Source organism: Myotis myotis, unplaced genomic scaffold (assembly GCF_014108235.1).
Source record: "Myotis myotis isolate mMyoMyo1 unplaced genomic scaffold, mMyoMyo1.p scaffold_m19_p_7, whole genome shotgun sequence".
NCBI classification, from domain to species: domain Eukaryota; kingdom Metazoa; phylum Chordata; class Mammalia; order Chiroptera; family Vespertilionidae; genus Myotis; species Myotis myotis.
In genome coordinates, this window is record NW_023416379.1 from 8916117 (window position 1) to 8931511 (window position 15395).

Here is a 15395-nt window from a genome sequence, read left to right on the forward strand (position 1 = left end):
AAAGGAACTACCCACAGCTAATGGGGGCCAGTGCAGAAATACAGACCCCAGCATGGCCAAACTGCCCCAATTTTTCAAGACAAGTCATATATCCAGGCTTTTCGAAGTAAAAAATCTGCAGTTTTTGCAGCTTGGCAACTAATTTTAATGTTTAAAAAAGAAACACCATGTGACCCAAATAAACACATCTGCAGAGCAGATCTGATGGGTTTGGTCTGTGTGTCACTCAAGTTCCTGTGTGTCACTCACACCATAACGCCTGCTTCCTTGAGCTTGAGCCGACACTTACACCCACCTCCATGGAGTTTCCAGGGCCTGTGGTCTTTGGGAAAGACATACAAGAAAGCCACTCGTTTTGAAGGAATATGAAAGAGGTCACATAAAGGAGGATTTCCTGGAATTATCTAAGTGGCCCCGGGGGACACATCAGTAAAACCTGTTTATGACTGCCCAGCCACTCAACTGCCAAAGACTACTGTTTGGAAATACTCATGAATGCAAAGTCATTCTAAAGCCCTTAACTTTCCAACAAGCGTTGTCATGGCCAGTGTGTTTCAGGCCACAAAATGCCAAACAAAACCTTCAGTGCACTTAGGAACAGCCAGTGTTTGCCAATCACAACATATCCAAGAAGACGGTAGGTATGTACTCCTGGGGAGAAGACATAAAACTTTTAACTGCATCTAATAAGAGAACCACATCCTGTTCAGCCTCACTCAGCTTTCAGAAGGAACTTCTCCGCCCTAACCACCACAGCAATATTTTCTGAAATCTGCCATGGGTAGTAAGGACCTGGGTCACTGAGGAGAAGTTGGAACTACAATATGCTTGGCACACAATTTATGAAATTCATTAAGAAAATAAGTTCAGCCTCGCCAGTGTGGCTCGGCGGTTGAGTGTCGACCCAGGAACCAAGAGGTTGCCAGTTCAATTCAGTCGGGGGCACATGCCCACAACTTCGGGCTTGATCCCCAGTAGGGGGTGTGCAAGAAGCAGCCGATCAATGATGTTCCTCTTTCATCAATGTTCCTATCTCTCTCTCCCTCTCCCGTTCTGTCTCTCTAAAAATCAATAAAAACGTATTTTAAAAAACAACAGAAAGAAAATAAGTTCTTCAATAGCTATGATTATTTCTTCCAATGACTAGTATCATTTTTCAGGCAATGGAGTCGTATACCAAAATGTTACATTTCCTTCCTATGAAAATACATTGTGTCCATTGAACATAATATTGAGAGCCTCAGAAGACAGTTCAGACATGGCCCTTCGTTGTAGGAGGTTGCAATCTAATGCAGACACTACCAGAAGCATTAACATCTTCAACTGTCCATTGGTGAAAGAAACTACACATGGAGATGTCACTGCTGCTGATACTGGGGCAGGACCTAAATTAAGAAGACTAGATGAATGGGTTTAGAAGACCATGGCCACGTCAATGACCAGCAGACTGGAGAGTATCTATCAATAAATATTTACTGAAGGCCTACTCTGGGTCAGGCACCGAGCTTCCTGTCTCATAAGAAAAACATCATTCCTCACACAACCACATTACTGACTGAATAATTACGAACTGAAATGAATGCAAGGAAGGAAAGAATGAAGCAGATAACAAAGGACAATGGCTTAAGACTCAGGAAGTGGAAAGGAAAGATTTCCCTAAAAAAGCGAGGATTAGGTCGGAACTAAAAAGGCAAGGTGTACTGAAGCAGGAGCAACACACATCATTCCAACAGCAAAAAGTACAAGCAGCGGTCCTGTGGCAGACGTATACCCTGTGTGCTCAAGGGTCTGAGAGAAGGCAGTGAGGTTGAAGGACAAAAACAGATGAAGGACAGTGGGGCCAGGGCTGCTAAGGCTGCTGGGAGCTCATTCATCTATTGTAGGACGCGATAGGGCTCTTTTTCAGAATATTCTGGCTACTCCTACTTGTGCATTTTACCATGTGAAATTCAGAGTCAGCTTGTCAAATTCCCAAAAACCCTGTTGGTTTTTTTATTGGGACTGTGTTAATTTTATAAATTTAAGGAAAATTGACATCTTTTGAATGTTGAGTATTCTAAATAAAATCATTTTTTTCCATTTGTTCACGATTTATATGTCCCTTAGCTATGATGATTAATTTTATGTGTATACTTGACTGAGTCACAGGGTATCCAGATACTTGGTTAAACATGATTCTGGGTGTGTCTGTGAGGGTGTTTCTGGATGAGACTGACATTTGCAATGGCTGACTGAGTAAAACAGATTGCCCTTCTCACGGGGGTGGGCCTCATCCAACCCACTGAAGGCTGCATAGAAAAAAAAGGCTGAGCAAGAGAATTCGCTCTCTCTGAAGCTGGGACATCAGTCTCTTCCTGACATTAGACTCAGACTCAGGGTGGAACTTACCCATTGGCTCCCCCGAGTCCCCAGCTCACCAAAGGCAGATCTTAGGACTTTGCAGCCTCCGTTATTGCAGGAGCCAATTCCTTATCCTAAATCTCTTTCTTTAAAAAGCTGAAAGAACACAGGAATGTATTTATTCACGGCTGAGCTTTTCCTCTTAGCCCTTCCTTTCTACCCCATACATGCTCACAGAGCCTTCTTCGTGGCTGTCTTCCAGACAGTCTTCAATTTGGCTTGGACTTCTCGGACCTGAGTTAAGAGCTTTGTGGCGCTGGTGACCCTTTGTTTTCTGGGTCTGTTATGGATTTCTGTGACATAGCACTGTGCTCAGAGCACACCATCAGCATTCAGGAATGACAGTCACTGCTGTACACCAGTGTGGCTGCCCACCGTCCGTGCAGAACTGGGTCCACCCAGACTGGAAAGTGCCCTTAGGTACCAGCCATTGTGTATTTGCACCATCATCCTTCCTATGTTATTCCTACTTCAGGAAATTTATTGAGGCTTCTATGAATGCTCAATTTTATGAGTGCCCCAGGGGCACTGAAATGGAAGGTGTAGTCTCTGTCTTCCGGGCTGAGGTCAAGTCTCCTATCCTATATAATAAAAGGCTAATATGCAAATTGACCAAGCAGTGGAATGACTGGTTGCTATGATGCGCACTGGCCACCAAGGGGCAGACACTCAATGCAGGAGCTGCCCCATGGTGGTCAGTGAGCCCCCATAGGGGAAGCGCCACTCAGCCAGAAGCCGGGATCATGGCTGGAGAGCGCAGTAGTGGTGGCAGGAACCTCTCCTGCCTCTGTGCTTAAGGATGTCCGACTGCCAGCTTAGGCCTGCTCCCTGCAGGGAATGGGCCTAAGCCATCAGTCAGATATCTCCCAAGGCTCCTGGACTGCCAGAGGATGAAGGCCGGGCTGAGGGAACCCCTCAGTGCATGAATTTCATGCACCAGGCCTCTAGTTACTACATAATTCTCTATCACCTTATAGCAGTTGTATTCTTGCCTCAGACATGCTGGTGCTGTTTCACTTGGTGCAGTTCAGAACTTCCACATCTTCCTTGTGAATTGTACCATGCAGCATCAGAATATGCCTTTGTCTCGCTTCATCCTTTCTCCTCAGAGTTCAACCTTTTCTGATATTGAGATCATGATCCCTGGTTTCTTTTTGGTTGCATCTAACTACGTATACCTTTGTTCCATCTTATTTTCTTTTTTTAAGTATGTTTGTTAAATTGATTTTTCAAATACAGAGGGAGGGAGAGGGAGAGAGAGACAAACATCGATGAGAGAGAAACATCAATTGGCTGCCTCTTCACACCCCCTACTGGGGATCGAGCCAGCAACCTGGGCATCTGCCCTGACTGGGATTTGAACTGGTGATCTCTTGGTGCATGAGATGATGCTCAACTACTGAGCCACACTGGCCAACCCCATATTTTTATTTTCAACCTTACATATCACTTTGTTTCAGGAGTCTCATCTATATATATAAAAGCATAATATGCAAAGTGTCCCCTCAAGAGTTCGACCGACCAGGAGTTCAATCGCTCACTATGACATGCGCTGACCACGAGGAGGCAGCGGGGAACGAAGGAAGGCCCCGACCGGCAGCCAGTAGCCGCTAGGGACCCTACCTGTGCACGAATTTCATGCACTGGGTCTCTAGTATATAAATAAAGTTGGGTTTGGCTTTGCGGCCCATTCTAAATTTCTTTTTCCCTTACTGGATGACTTTACTACAATTACATTTGCTAATATGACAGATAATCTTGGTCTTAGTTTTGCTGCATTGTTTCATGTTATGCTTCTTTACTGCTCTTTCAAAATCTTTCACTACGGTGTCTGTTTGCTCTGCTATGTTTTGTGTTTCATCTGATAATTAGGAAGGTCTGTATTTTTCTTCTAGTTTCAACTTTATAACTATAACTTTAAATAATACCTTTTGGATACATTTCATCCCTCTATTTCTTTAGATAATATCCACTAATTCACTGCAATGGCATATCTCCTCTTCCTTATCCCTTTTATGCCCCACTTCCAACTTCTGATTTATCTTCATACTATCATTTTCAGTGCTTCCCTTACAACTGTAGCTGTAAATTATTAGATGAGAGAAATAAAAATGCGTATGCTGCCTCTCACCTTCCTTCCCTTATGCTAGTTTTCTCTTCAGGGGGCTTTAAATACACAGATGCTTAATCTCTTTTGCATGTATTCCATTTCGTTCGTTTTCTGCCTATTCCTTTTTCATTCTTTATTGTCCTGTCATTTTTCTCCTCCTCATTTCTTCTCTATGCCTGCCTATCTGTCTGTGTACCTTACAATCCCGCTATTATTTCTGTGATAGTTTCGCTGTTTTTGTCTCTTTCTTTTCTGAGCTCTGCCAGATCACATTTCATCTCCTTTTCCTGCCTTGCCATGTCTTCCTTGAGGTCCTAGGTCTCTGCCTTCTGAACACGCTTCAGATAAGCATTGGCTTCTTTCAATTATTTTATTCACAATGAAATGTTCGGTCACAATTTCTTCTTGCATCATCGCAACGGTTTCTGGCAGATATTCTTCACCTGTCATATCTGTCCTGTTCCTTACCCCCCACCCCTTTCTTGTTGGTGCTGTTTTTGCTACTGCTGCTGTCGTAGACTCAAATACTAGGAATTCCTGTGCTGTTTCCTTTAGATTGCTGGGTAGGAGGTGCGTTTTTGCTGCACCAGCTGTGGAAGAGGTGTGTGTGCAAACAGGGGTGAGAAAGTAGGGTCATTTATGTTCTAACCAAGCAGAAGTTTCCCTAAGACACCGGGCTTTGTAACTTTATTTGACCCATATGTCATTCCAGCCCATGGAGAGAAGCGACTGGAGGGCTTATCGCAATGCAGCCCTTCCATGAGCCCACTGCCCCACAGCTTCCTACAAATCTGGCTTGCGGAGTGATTTTTATTTCACTCTCCTGCTCCTGCTTTTTTGGAACCGGAAGGTGCAGGGAAGCTCCCACCGCCAGTCCACACCCCTCCATCTTCTCTTACAAACATGCGATTTCTGTTGGGCGTCCCTGGGCTTGCCACTGTCACTGGGAAAAGGAGCTTCCCTAGCTTCTTCCACTCTCTGCAGCTGGGGAGCCCCGGCATGCACGCAGCCTCCGCTGCTTTGGGAAGAATTTACACTTATTTTGTGACTTAGGATTTCAGCCATCTCTTGGTTACATCAAAAAATGGAGTTTGGCCCTAACCGCTTTGGCTCAGTGGACAGATCATTGGCCTGCGGACTGAAAGGTCCCAGGTTCGATTCCAGTCAAGGGCATGTACCTTGGTTGCGGGCACATCCCCAGTAGAGGGTGTGCAGGAGGCAGCTGATGGATGTTTCTTTCTCTCTCATGGATGTTTCTAGCTCTCTATCCCTCTCCCTTCCTCTCTGTAAAAAAAATCAATAAAATATATATATATTTTTTAAATGGAGTTTGTTTCTTATTTTCTTTGTTGCTTGTAGCTAGTTTCCAAGAACAGAAGGGAGAAGTGTAACTCTCTGTTGCCATTTTTAAACTAGAAGCAATGAGATAGATTTTTATTTTTAACTAAATGGCCCTTTGGTGGCTGAGAGGCATTTAAAATGCCCTTTTTAAAAAAATTCTCATTTTGAAAACTATCTAATTAAAACAATGTGATGCTCAGCAGGAAATTAACAAGATGATCAATAGACCCTCAGGAAGAGTCCTTGGTCTCTATTCCAGGGCAGAATTTAGTGGATGAAAACAGATGCATCAGAAAGTAGGGAAAGAAGATATTGGTCAATAAATAGTGAAGCTAATTACTAAAGAAAAAAGAAAGATTAGAGCTGCGTTACCCACTATAACCCAAAATAAATTTTAGACTTAAAATAGTGAATATAAAAATGCAGCCCTGGCCGGTTTTCTCCGTGGACTGAAGGATCTCAGGTTCAATTCTGATCCAGGGTGCGTACTACAGTTGCAGGCTCCATCCAGCGCCCATGCAGGAGACAACCAATCAATGTGTCTCTCTCATACCAATGTTTCTCTCTGTGTGTCTCTCCCATTCCCTTCCATTCTCTCTCTAAAAAAAAACAAAAAAACAATGAAAAATCCTCCGGTGAGGATTAATAAAATTAATTAGTTAATTGGTTAACTAATAATAGGAGTTTCTTTTAAAATGCAATAATAGAAAGTACTATAAATTCATAGTTATCTTGTCTCAAAAGGATTTTCTAAGCAGAGAAACAATAGAAGAATGTGCAAAAAATCACAGAAGACAACAAAAATTTAAAACCTATATATTAGAAATGTGTAAACAGAAATTAAAGTGAAAGATCAAACTGGAAAAACACTGGCAAAAGTAATATAGTCAAAACCTTAATACACAAAGAATCTACTCAAACCAATAACAAACCATGCCCAAAAAGAAAATTTATACAGAAAAACTAACAATTATTGGCAGAACTATAAACAGCTAATACAATGAAAAGTATCCTACCTCACTGGTCATCAATTAAATACAAATTATAATATCAGTGCAATAGTATTTCTGATCTTTAAACTTAGCAACATTTGAGGTATACTTAATAATCAAGTGTATTACGAGAGTTCTATGAGAAAGACATGTTAACACAGTGCTCATAGAAAGGAACATGGTACAAAATTTCTAGAAAGGAATGTGGTAGTATGGATTAATAGACTTTAAAAGTTAACACTATTTGTCCTACTTATAATCTTATCTAAGGAAATGAAAACATACCCAATGATTAAATACAAAAATATTCAGAAAGGCATTCTTTAGCAAAATTTCCCCCAAAATCTGCAATAGCAAAAACTTAGGAACAATTAGGCTCAACAACAAAAATCTGAACCCAGAGGTCACAGTGTGAATATGCCCAGGTTGCAGGCTCCATCAATCCCCAGTGTGGGCCGTGCAGGAGACAGCCAATCAATAATTCTCTATCATTGTTGTTTCTATCTTTCTCTCCCTCTCCCTTCCTCTCTGAAATCAATAAAAATATTTTTAAAGTATATATTTAGCATTATCTGTAAAATTAAATATCATTTAAAATAAAAAATACCGCCCTGACCGGTTTGGCTCAGTGGATAGAACGTTGGCCTGCGGACCGAAGGGTTCCGGGTTCGATTCCGGTCAAGGGCATGTACCTGGGTTGCGGGCACATCCCCAGTAGGGAATGTGCAGGAAGCAGCTGAATCGATGTTTCTCTCTCATCGATGTTTCTAACTCTCTATCTCTCTCCCTTCCTCTCTGTAAAAAATCAATAAAATATATTTTAAAAAATAAAATAAAAAATACTGGAAAGAGAATGTTAACTGTATTATCTTTTAGTTACAGGACTAGATTTTATTTTCTTCTTTATTATGTGTTTCTATATTTTCCAAATCCTTTACAATGACCATGTATTACTTTCATATTCAGAAGAATAAACATTATCCCCTTAAATTAAAAAAGAGTAGCAAGTACAAGGTTAAAATGTACAAAAAATGACAAATTCTGCTATGCAATGTCTTTATGAAGAACATGAGGACAAAGAAACAGCCCAGGTAGCACAGAGGACTTGAACGCATGTGAGCACAGACACATCCTGTTCTCTTAATCAAGCCTCCTGAAATTTGTAATATTTTTTGAAAATTCTTCAACTTTTTCAATAAACAATCTTCACTTTTTAAAAAAAACTAATTTTACCCTTTTCAAAGTGGCACGATTAAAAACTCATCCATTTGTCCTCACATGAGCATAATCTAAGTTATTAGGTATCTTTCAGCTAACCCATAAAGCAATTTTATGTTAATTTTAGAAAGCCAGCTACACATGATTTGATTCTGCTGCTGATATTATTATGATAATGATGGAAATTGTCTCACTGGGTGGCTCATAGTCTTTTCAGAATAAAGGATGGCTTCAAAGCTCAATGGCAAAAAGAAGAGATAAGCGTATTCATAATTTAGTACACAATGTGCCCAATTATCTGACCTAGGGACAATGTCTTGGGGCCAGTCTTGCTACTACGGTATTTGGTTGTCTTATTATCCCAGGGACAAAAAAAATAAGAAGAAAATGACTGCCTACCTCTGGCACACAAAATCTCCTAAGTCCACTCCTATCTTTCTATCCTATAAGCACTTTGCCTTTGTTCCAGCCTTTTTCCATACTGCAGTGCACAATTGTATGACCAAGGCTCTCCCCATTATGGAATCAATCTTTCTCTCTCTCTCTCTCTCTCTCTCTCTCTCTCTCTCTCTCTCTCTCTCTCTCCCTCCCTTCACCCTCCTCCTCCCCCTTTTCCTTCTCTGCCTAGTCTTCCCCCTTCCCCATCCTCCCCTCCTCTCTCTCTCCCTCTCCCTCTCCTTCCCTTCCTCCTTCTTCAGGCTTCCTGTGCTGCCCCAGTAAGCAATTCCTTCTAAGAACCTCCCCCCTGGCCTCCAATTTCTTCCCACTGAGCAAAGTTTCTGCGGTAACTTACAGCGCATAAATCAACTCCTGAACAATGTACTGCTCCGACCTCATCCTGGTCCAGCCCATTTTGACTACTCATCAGTTCTCCTGCTTTGAAGGACTTTCCTGGCCCCTCCTGCCTTTTCCTTTATATCTGCATTTGTTTCAGCGGCTCCCTAATGCCTGCAGGGAATAGTGTGATGGTGTGGGATCCAGAAAATTAATCTAAGCATCTACATCTTAGCAGTTGTGGGGAAAGGTTTGGAAGAAGACATTTCAGCATAAAATCAAGTTTTGTTGGAAAGCTGGCCTATTATTTTTACATTATTTTCCCAGTCCTTTTGTCTTGGGTATAACTCTTATTCACCTAAAAACCCTTCTGATTCAATATCTCTATTGAAAAAAAAATACAGAAAAGATTCTTAATATAATTGCTCTACTAAAAGAAATTAAGGGTTCTTTTCATTGGGTGGGGAGGGGTTAACAATCCTATAAGTACAGATGGTTTTTATCCCCTCACCTAAAAAATGAGACCAGTTAGGCCTAAATAAAATTATATTACCAGCCCTAACCGGTTTGGCTCAGTGGATAGAGCGTCTGCCTGCAAACTGAAGGATCCCAGGTTCAATTCCGGTCAAGGGCATGTACCTTGGTTGCAGGCACATCCCCAGTAGGGAGTGTGCAGGAGGCAGCTGATCGATGTTCCTCTTACCAATGTTTCAAACACTCTATCCCTCTCCTTTTCCCTTCCTCTCTATAAAAAATCAATAAAATATATTTTTTAAAAAGATTACATTACCAAATATCAAACAACTAGTAGTGGGTCTGAAAGCAACAATTGCTTTTCTATGCTGTATCAGTTTAAAGTAAGCTTAAGTGTGTTTAAAGAATGGGTATGTACTATGTACCTCCACTGCCAGGGGCACTTGGGCATATACCCTATGACCCCCAATTCTACTCCTAATTCTGCATGATGTTCATGGCTGTTAGTGTCCATTGGTTGTTCAACTATTGAATATCCACACAGTCCCATCCATAAGAGGGGAATCTAGAAAGTAGGTAAAGGAACTGAACTGTTTGGAGCAACATGGATAGATCTCATAAATATACTATTTTTTAAGTAAAATAAATTAGAGAACAAAACTAACAGCAAGATACCATCTATGTTCTTAAAATACATGTTAAACAAAATAATATATTTTCTATAGGCATAAGTATGAACACAAAAAGTATGTTTGTTTTGTTTTTTGGGGGTTTTTAATATTTTTATTAACTTCAGAGAGAGGAAGGGAGAGGGAGAGAGATAGAAACATCAATGGTGAGAGAGAATCATTGATTGACTGCCTTCTGCATACCCCCTACTGGGGATTGAGCCACAACCTGGGGATGTGCCCTTGACCAGAACTGAACCTGGGACCCTTCAGTCCTCAGGCCAATGTTCTATCTCTGAGCCAAATCGGCAAGGGCCAAAAAGTATGTTTAATGGTCTGAAGGATATCGCCAAACTTCATTGCCTCTGAAGTGACTATTCTTAATATTAAAATTAATTTTTAATTAATTAAGCAAAAGACATGTGTGAAGAGTCCAATTACTAGATTCTCAATTTCCATTTCCTAGTGTGCCACCTTAAGAAACTGAGTTCCATGTTTTCTAATTCCTTCCTGGCTGCAGAGGCGGCAGGAAACCCTGAACTTGAACCTCAGCATCACAAGGGAGGCAGAAGCAGAAAGAATCCGAGTTTCAGCAATACTTGGAATGTGTTCTTTGTGCAACTACAGCGTTTTGACTAAATTTGGTACAGAAAGTTCACCATTAAAATAAAAGGAATATAAATAATATTATAGCCAAAATAGTAAGAATCTTCAAAAATTAAAACAATTCAATGATTTTTTTAATGTCTTTATTAACTGTGAAAAAGGATCTCCAATTATCCAAAGACAAGCCAGAGAGAGAGGAAAGGACCTAAATAACTTCTGTGTTGCATTAAATCCCTGCTTTCTCTGCCAACGTGGCCCTTAGCTCTGCCCACAGAAAACTCAATAGAGCCCAGCTGGTGTGGCTCAGTGGTTGACCAGATCAGGAGGTCACGGTTCGATTCTCGGTCAGGGCACACATGCCCGGGTTGCAGGCTCAACCCCCAGTGTGGGACATGCTGGAGGCAGCCGATCAATGATTCTCTCTCATCATTGATGTTTCTTTCTCTCTCTCCTTCTCCCTTTTTCTCTGAAATCAATAAAATATATTTTTTAAAAAAGAAAAGAAGCCGAAACCGGTTTGGCTCAGTGGATAGAGCGTCGGCCTACGGACTGAAAGGTCCCAGGTTCGATTCCGGTCAAGGGCATGTACGTTGGTTGTGGGCACATCCCCAATAGGAGATGTGCAGGAGGCAGCTGATCGATGTTTCTCTCTCATCGATGTTTCTAACTCTCTATCTCTCTCCCTTCCTCTCTGTAGAAAAATCAATAAAATATATTTAAAAAAAAAAAAAGAAAAAAGAAAAGAAAACTCAATAGAAATGACACTGAGTCATCATATCTGGTAGCATGTCTTCCATTAGAATGAAGGCCTGACATCCAGCCCACACACTGCTGAAGCTACGCCTCCCCAGAGGCCCGTTTTAGAAAAAATGAGAAGACAGTGGGAAACGTTAGTAACGTGTAATCTGGAGGTTTCACTTTACAAAGAAGTCAAATAATCTGCAACCTCTTCTAAGCATACTTGCAAGAAGACAACAAGAATTAAGTTTTCTCCTTTGTGTCCAGAATAAATAGGATTAAAGGCAGATTTCAAACTTTAAACTGCAGTGCTTAGCAACTTTCATTAAGGAAAACAATAAGAACGCTCTCAGCTCGCTCGACAGAACAGACTCCAGTGGGCAGACTCCTGCTTAGGACCCTTCCTTTCGAAGGACAGAACCCATAGCTCCTTCATCATCAGAGCTCACCCTCTCTCCCCCCATGACCTGCATCCCATTCTCATGAAGAAGAAACACGACGGGAGGCATCTGGGGAAGATCAGAGAAGGGTCAAAGGCCAACAAGAAAATCAGCTAAGCCAGTGTGCACACCTCAGTGGCAACCCTCTCCCTCTTCTAGTTACCGTTTAAAAGTCTTCCCAATCCGCTTATCAGGGGAATCACTTTGTAAGTTATAGGAATGTCTAACCACTATGCCATATACCTGTTAACTAATGCAATTCTGAATGTCAACTGTAATTGAAAAACAAAAACCCTTTTTAATAAGTCTTCTAAAATCATTTTCCTCAGCCCAGTTTCCTTTAGAACCTGATCAATCAGGACTCCTACTGACCACCCAGCTAACTTTCAAAAACCCTCTCAGAGCAACCGGTGCTTCTCCTCCACAACACCAAACACAATGGTGAGGAACAAAGTCTACGGGTAATTAAGCATTTAATGTCTCACTCCCTCAGAAGACTGTGATCTTCACGACATCATACCTCACAGCCACTCTCAGGACCTCACGATGCAAATAACCATTTGTAGAATGAATGGATGGATGGATGCGCTTTTGACTATTATCTTAGCCCTCCCGTTTGATCCACTCCACGCTCGCATCCCATCCTCATCTGTCGTATCAAGTGCCATCAGTCCCTAGCGCTGGCTGATGTCTCCTGAGGCCCTCTGCACTGTGGTGTGTTGGTGTAGAAAGCCCACACGTTCTCCCACTCTGCCCCGTCTCAGCCTGCCCCTGTCCCCGAAGCACTGACAAACCAGCAACCATGGATACATCCCATATCCATCAGTTCCCACAGGACAGAAGTTGCCTTCCCTTTGCCTCTGTGAGAGTTCTGGAACATCCTTTCCAATAACTGAATAGCTTCTCCTCTACCATGGCAGGATCAGAAACTAACGTAAGTCCCCACGCCACCCTGTTAGGGTTTCCTTTAATCTTTACAGTCTACCAAAGTTCTAGATTTCAGAGGATGACTTTAACGTCCATCCAAAGTTTAAGGTGTATTGCTTATCCTATGTCAAACCAAGAACAACAGGCCTAGCCTGTCTGGCTCAGTAGACAGAGTGTCGGCTTGTGGACCAAAGGGTCCCAGGTTCGATTCTGGTCAAGGGCACATATCTCATTTGCAGGCTCCTCCCTGACCGGGCCCTGGTCCGAGCACATGCAGGAGGCAACCAATCAATGTGTTTCTCTCTGTCTTTCCCTCTCTCTTCCATTCTCTCTAAAAGATCAATGGAATAATATCCTTGGGTGAGGATTAACTAAAAAATAAATAACGAAGTAAATAAATAAATGCATACATATATAAATAAATAAATGAAATAAGAACAACAAAAAGGAAGTAAACAAATGGCAGTAAAGAAAAAAAAAACAAGAGCTAAGAATAAGAAGAAGCAAGTGTCTGATACATGCTCTTGGTGCTGAGCTCTTGCTAGAGGTGGGCCACAGTTTGGCCTTCCAAGCAGATCAACATGGGTCACACAATCCACAGGGTAAAGCTAACAAACGTCTGAGTAACAGCACACCTACTCACTACAGGAAATCATGACAATATTTCAAAACCCGAGAAGTAATCCAACGAGTAATGCTAAGTCCTTGTTCAGCAAAAACACTTCCGTAGCAAGATCAAAACCATGGGGTCCAAGCAGACATCTCCCCAGGGTTCTGGCTTTTCTAGGATAATTTGGAAGTAGAGCATAGAAGGAATTAATGCCTGTTCATTGGCCGATCCTCTGAATATCATTTGACAACATTAACTAAGTTAATATCAGAAACACATTTTTGGGACCTCTTGTCCAGGTTTGAAGCCTGCATTCCTCATCATCTGGACCCAGCTTCCTGCTGAGACCAGTGAAATATGTCCTGTTAGGCGAGACTAGCGACCTCATATATCTAACCAACTTACTAAGCTCTCAAATGTCATATATCCTAAGCTGATTTAATACTTTTAAAGCATTTCCACATCAGGATTGAAAATGGTTCTGCCAAAACTTCATCCAAAATTAAGTGTAGACTGGTGCAATAGTGTGTGTTTAAAAAAAAAAGAAAAGAAAAGAAAACATAATTGGGGTCACGCTATAACTTTGTATCCTATCTTCTTCGCTAAATATGAATATGTTCCCACTAGTCTCTAAAACGTTAAGAGATGCACAATATTCCATTATAAAGCTGTAACTTAATCTGACCATTCTACCTTTGGACATTTAGTTCTTTTTCCAATTTGTCACTATCATAAATGTGTTGAAATTTCCAATTTTTTCTTTAGAATAAATTCCTGGGAGACAACTGGGTTAAAGTGACTTAAAATTTTTAAGGATCTTGGTACATATTACACATAAAGTAGCACCAAGTTACATCCCCACCAATTATTTATGACATTAAGGGTCATTGCTTCATCAGTCCCGTCTCAATATTTTTTATATAACCTTGAAGATGCCTTAATTTTAATATTTATCACATGAATAATAATAATATTAACAGTCATTTTTTGAGGACTTGATACAACAGACACAACATAAGCACTTTACTAATGTTATTGCACTCAATCCTTAGATCAATTCTTGTGAAGGATGAGGAGCTCAGCGCTGGCCAAGGACCCACAGGCAGGGAGCGACGGAAACCAACCTCAAATTCACAAGTCTAGCTGATCCCACATCCATCCTTTTACCTGAGGCCTGCAAATGTTTTTGTTTATGGAAGCTTATGAGTATGGATTGGTGGAATAAACTCAAATATTATTTATGAATAATTGGTACACGTGTACTACTGTATATACTAGGCACATTACCAAATAGTATACCAAAAATATGAAGTAAGCTGAGATGAAGATAAATAAAAATTCAAATGTTTCCTTCCTGCACCTCTCATTAATCATGGTGCATGCCCTCTGTAGCCACAAGCCCATTTTAGAAAGCACAGCCCTTCCCTTCCACACTAGATTATGTCTACCACTCATGTACGCTCCATGAGGACAGGCCCTGTGTCTGTTTTTACTGGCACAGAGTAGGCACTCATGAAATACATGCTGGATATTAATAGATGAATGATTCAGCTACAAGGTTGTGGGTTTCAGGGCAAAACAGAGAATCGATTATATTTGTATCCCTAGCACCAACCATTTGCCTACACATGATGAGCAGCCCTATCAATGTATTTTCAATAGATACCCATCCAATGTTTGTGAAACAAATGAATGAATGATGGATGGATGACAGATGGGTGGACACGGATGGATGAGTAGATGAATGAACAGAATGCAAAGGCTTCTTCCTCTCTGGTCACAGTTTAGGGTTAGCATATCAAAGATAAAAACACCTGGCCAAACTTACTTACTTTATTATAATAACACCTTACTACTGCTAAACAAAGGCATGTTGGGACAAGTATAGATGGAATTTCACTCCCCTCTTGTAAAAATAGAAAATAATGCATATTTTTAAAATTAGCCCTGGCTAGAAATCAACCTAGAACAGCCGTGGGCAAACTACGGCCCGCGGGCCGGATCCGGCCCGTTTGAAATGAATAAAACTAAAAAAATAAAAGACCTAAAAGACCATACCCTTTTATGTAATGATGTTTACTTTGAATTTATATTAGT

General features: G+C 41.1%; 1 protein-coding gene across 1 annotated transcript in view; it reads right to left on the reverse strand.

The window, feature by feature from the left end:
- ARMT1 (acidic residue methyltransferase 1) overlaps positions 1-15395 on the reverse strand; it is a 100850-nt gene that overhangs the window by 44826 nt on the left and 40629 nt on the right. The window lies entirely within an intron of this gene.